This window comes from Schistocerca gregaria, chromosome 9, assembly GCF_023897955.1.
Source record: "Schistocerca gregaria isolate iqSchGreg1 chromosome 9, iqSchGreg1.2, whole genome shotgun sequence".
Classification (NCBI taxonomy): domain Eukaryota; kingdom Metazoa; phylum Arthropoda; class Insecta; order Orthoptera; family Acrididae; genus Schistocerca; species Schistocerca gregaria.
Window position 1 is genome coordinate 3774364 of NC_064928.1, and position 5516 is coordinate 3779879.

Below are 5516 nucleotides of genomic sequence, written 5' to 3' on the forward strand. Positions count from 1 at the left end.
CAAGGGTCTGTGTCGTCTATATGGCTGTATGTAGCACCATTAGTCTTCGGGGGGGGGGGGGGGGGGGGGGGCGGGCGTAGCTCAGATGGTAGGGCGCTCGCTTAGTATGCGAGAGGTACTGGGATCTATACCCAGTGCCTCCAGAATTTTTAACACACCTACATGCGCACCTTGCCATGCAAGTGGAATAATTCACAACCAGCAGATGTGTCTAGGAAGATACAAGCGAATGATTAGCATCCACAATTGACAAGCGTGCTGTTATTAGTGCGCAGGAAGCACCCTCCTCCCACGAATACACATAATTTAGAAACAGTACAAGTGTTCCCGTAAGATTCTCAAGCCTATGTCGGAAAGATCTGCCTTCCGCTGAGTTCACGTAAATCCCACTGCACATTCCTATTCTTTGCGTGCAGTCAGCTGCTACTGGTGTTGCTAGTTGTGACTGCTGATAACAGATGCCGTAGCAATCAATTCATGGAGTGAGTTGTATGTTTTGCGATAGTCTGTCTCTGACAAGCAAGCACAGGTGACATAGGTGCGAACACAGGAAGCTTGCAGACCCTCGCTGCATGCAGACACCGAGCAGCCACACTAGGAGGGCGGCCTAAGCCGTAGGCGAAATGTGCTCATTCGCTTTGGCGCGACGTCGAACTATAAATAATGCTGTCACTAGCGTGAGAGTCGTGGAAAGTCGGAAAAGTCGGCTGCGAGGGTGAGTGCCAAGTTTGGGGAGCGTTTCGTAGTATGCACAGTGCAATGGAGACGCGGAAACTTGTTGTGGCCCAATGTTTCGCAGTTGGACGACAAGATTGGTACACAGTAGTAAAGAGCGAGGCACTGAGTTGGCATGAATAATGGAGTGCACAATGGGGCTCGAGATGTGTTTGTTACCTCAGGTGCTGTATGATTGTCGACAAGGAGTGAAAACGGAGCAATTTGTGATGGCTCTTTCAATTTAAGACGTTAAAAACAGACGGAATTTGCATTTGTAATACCAGAGCATCGAAACTACTTGGAAGTTTTGTGTATATGAACGGGTCCGCGCCTTTGTACTCTGCTCCCTTCACCGCTACAAACCAACCAACCATCGTGTCCGTGCGCATCTGAGTCGCAAAGAATGGGGAATAGCGCAGTTTGCTCGTGCATGGGGCGTAGCTCAGTTGGTAGGGCGTTCGCTTCGCATGTGAAAGGTCCAGGGTTCAAGCCGCGGCGTCTCCATTTTTTGTGGTCAGTGCATGGTAAGTGTTGGTCGCGGCGAACCTAAAGGCACGCAAGATGTTGCAAAGCCAGCGTCACAGACTGATATGATGTATACTGACGTAAGGAGAGCAAGATGTAAGTGTGGGGACCGGCTGTTATCGAGGTGTCATCGAGTGCAGATCTGTCTTAGGTATCGCGGCTTAACCTCATTGAAGTCTAGAGGGTGGACAACACGTTGGTCTTACTCAGAGCGGTGTCCGAATTCTATTTTCGACGTTATACGTGCCACTTTCATTGTGGCCAACTACGATTCGATACAGAATGCACGAAACCTGAAAGACACCCTAACGGATACATAGAGAGTAGTGTTTGTCTGCTGAATAATGGGAGTGCAAGGGTCTGTGTCGTCTATATGGCTGTATGTAGCACCATTAGTCTTCGGGGGGGGCGGGCGTAGCTCAGATGGTAGAGCGCTCGCTTAGTATGCGAGAGGTCCTGGGATCAGTACCCAGTGCCTCCGGAATTTTTTACACACCTTCATGCGCACTTTTCCATGCAAGTGGAATAATTCACAACCAGCTGATGTGTCTAGGAAGATACAAGCGAATGATTAGCATCCACAATTGACAAGCGTGCTGTTATTAGTGCGCACGAAGCACCCTCCTCCCACGCCTACACTTAATTTAGAAACAGTACAAGTGTTCCCGTAAAATTCTCAAGCCTATGTCGGAAAGATCTGCCTTGCGCTGAGTTCACGTAAATCCCACTGCACATTCCTATTCTTTGCGTGCAGTCAGCTGCTACTGGTGTTGCTAGTTGCGACTGCTGATAACAGATGCCGTAGCAATCAATTCATGGAGTGAGTTATATGTTTTGCGATAGTCTGTCTCTGACAAGCAAGCACAGGTGACATAGGTGCGAACACAGGAAGCTTGCAGACCCTCGCTGCCTGCAGACACCGAGCAGCCACACTAGGAGGGCGGCCTAAGCCGTAGGCGAAATGTGCTCAATCGCTTTGGCGCGACGTCGAACTATAAATAATGCTGTCACTAGCGTGAGCGTTGCGTGAGCGTCGTGGAAAGTCGGCTGCGAGGGTGAGTGCCAAGTTTGGGGAGCGTTTCGTAGTATGCGCAGTGCAATGGAGACGCGGAAACTTGTTGTGGCCCAGTGTTTTGCTGTTGGACGACAAGATTGGTACACAGTAGTAAAGAGCGAGCCACTGAGTTGGCATGAATAATGGAGTGCACAATGGGGCTCGAGATGTGTTTGTTACCTCAGGTGCTGTATGATTGTCGACAAGGAGTGAAAACGGAGCAATTTGTGATGGCTCTTTCAATTTAAGACGTTAAAAACAGACGGAATTTGCATTTGTAATACCAGAGCATCGAAACTACTTGGAAGTTTTGTGTATATGAACGGGTCCGCGCCTTTGTACTCTGCTCCCTTCACCGCTACAAACCAACCAACCATCGTGTCCGTGCGCATCTGAGTCGCAAAGAATGGGGAATAGCGCAGTTTGCTCGTGCATGGGGCGTAGCTCAGTTGGTAGCGCGTTCGCTTGGCATGTGAAAGGTCCAGCGTTCATGCAGCGGTGTGTCCATTTTTTGTGGTCAGTGCATGGTAAATGTTGGTCGCGGCGAACCTAAAGGCACGCAAGATGTTGCAAAGCCAGCGTCACAGACTGATATGATGTATACTGACGTAAGGAGAGCAAGATGTAAGTGTGGGGACCGGCTGTTATCGAGGTGTCATCGAGTGCAGATCTGTCTTAGGTATCGCGGCTTAACCTCATTGAAGTCTAGAGGGTGGACAACACGTTGGTCTTACTCAGAGCGGTGTCCGAATTCTATTTTCGACGTTATACGTGCCACTTTCATTGTGGCCAACTACGATTCGATACAGAATGCACGAAACCTGAAAGACGCTCTAACGGATACATAGAGAGTAGTGTTTGTCTGCTGAATAATGGGAGTGCAAAGGTCTGTGTCGTCTATATGGCTGTATGTAGCACCATCAGTCTTCGAGGGGGGGGCGGGTGTAGCTCAGATGGTAGAGCCCTCGCTTAGTATGCGAGAGGTACTGGGATCTATACCCAGTGCCTCCAGAATTTTTAACACACCTACATGCGCACCTTGCCATGCAAGTGGAATAATTCACAACCAGCAGATGTGTCTAGGAAGATACAAGCGATTGATTAGCATCCACAATTGACAATCGTGCTGTTATTAGTGCGCAGGAAGCACACTCCTCCCACGCCTACACTTAATTTAGAAACACAACAAGTGTTCCCGTAAAATTCTCAAGCCTATGTCGGAAAGATCTGCCTTGCGCTGAGTTCACGTAAATCCCACTGCACATTCCTATTCTTTGCGTGCAGTCAGCTGCTACTGGTGTTGCTAGTTGTGACTGCTGATAACAGATGCCGTAGCAATCAATTCATGGAGTGAGTTGTATGTTTTGCGATAGTCTGTCTCTGACAAGCAAGCACAGGTGACATAGGTGCGAACACAGGAAGCTTGCATACCCTCGCTGCCTAAAGACACCGAGCAGCTACACGAGGAGGGCGGCCTAAGCCGTAGGCGAAATGTGCTCATTCGCTTTGGCGCGACGTCGAACTAATAATAATGCTGTCACTAGCGTGAGCGTTGCGTGAGCGTCGTGGAAAGTCGGCTGCGAAGGTGAGTGCCAAGTTTGGGGAGCGTTTCGTAGTATGCGCAGTGAAATGGAGACGCGGAAACTTGTTGTGGCCCAGTGTTTTGCAGTTGGACGACAAGATTGGTACACAGTAGTAAAGAGCGAGGCACTGAGTTGGCATGAATAATGGAGTGCACAATGGGGCTCGAGATGTGTTTGTTACCTCAGGTGCTGTATGATTGTCGTCAAGGAGTGAAAACGGAGCAATTTGTGACGGCTCTTTCAATTTAAGACTATAAAAACAGACGGAATTTGCATTTGTAATACCAGAGCATCGAAACTACTTGGAACTTTTGTGTATATGAACGGGTCCGCGCCTTTGTACTCTGCTCCCTTCACCGCTACAAACCAACAACCATCGTGTCCGTTCGCATATGAGTCGCAAAGAATGGGGAATAGCGCCGTTTGCTCGTGCATGGGGCGTAGCTCAGTTGGTAGAGCGTTCGCTTGGCATGTGAAAGGTCCAGGGTTCAAGCCGCGGCGCCTCAATTTTTTGTGGTCAGTGCATGGTAAGTGTTGGTCGCGGCGAATCTAAAGGCACGCAAGATGTTGCAAAGCCAGCGTCACAGACTGATATGATGTATACTGACGTAAGGAGAGCAAGATGTAAGTGTGGGGACCGTCTGTTATCGAGGTGTCATCGAGTGCAGATCTGTCTTAGGTATCGCGGCTTAACCTCATTGAAGTCTAGAGGGTGGACAACACGTTGGTCTTACTCAGAGCGGTGTCCGAATTCTATTTTCGACGTTATACGTGCGACTTTCATTGTGGCCAACTACGATTCGATACAGAATGCACGAAACCTGAAAGACACCCTAACGGATACATAGAGAGTAGTGTTTGTCTGCTGAATAATGGGAGTGCAAGGGTCTGTGTCGTCTATATGGCTGTATGTAGCACCATCAGTCTTCCGGGGGGCGGGCGTAGCTCAGATGGTAGAGCGCTCGCTTAGTATGCGAGAGGTACTGGGATCTATACCCAGTGCCTCCAGAATTTTTAACACACCTACATGCGCACCTTGCCATGCAAGTGGAATAATTCACAACCAGCAGATGTGTCTAGGAAGATACAAGCGAATGATTAGCAGCCACAATAGACAAGCGTGCTGTTATTAGTGCGCAGGAAGCACCCTCCTCCCACGAATACACTTAATTTAGAAACACTACAAGTGCTCCCGTAAGATTCTCAAGCCTATGTCGGAAAGATCTGCCTTGCGCTGAGTTCACGTAAATCCCACTGCACATTCCTATTCTTTGCGTGCAGTCAGCTGCTACTGGTGTTGCTAGTTGTGACTGCTGATAACAGATGCCGTAGCAATCAATTCATGGAGTGAGTTGTATGTTTTGCGATAGTCTGTCTCTGACAAGCAAGCACAGGTGACATAGGTGCGAACACAGGAAGCTTGGAGACCCTCGCTGCCTGCAGACACCGAGCAGCCACACTAGGAGGGCGGCCTAAGCCGTAGGCGAAATGTGCTCATTCGCTTTGGCGCGGCGTCGAACTATACATAATGCTGTCACTAGCGTGAGCGTTGCGTGAGCGTCGTGGAAAGTCGGCTGCGAGGGTGAGTGCCAAGTTTGGGGAGCGTTTCGTAGTATGCGCAGTGCAATGGAGACGCG

The 5516-nt window shown here is 49.4% G+C and overlaps 1 non-coding gene across 1 annotated transcript; it reads left to right on the plus strand.

The window, feature by feature from the left end:
- The first annotated feature begins 4313 nt into the window (after nt 1-4313).
- Trnaa-ggc (transfer RNA alanine (anticodon GGC)) lies at nt 4314-4386 on the plus strand. The gene has a single exon. It is a non-coding gene; the product is annotated as a tRNA-Ala (tRNA).
- The last annotated feature ends 1130 nt before the right edge of the window (nt 4387-5516 follow it).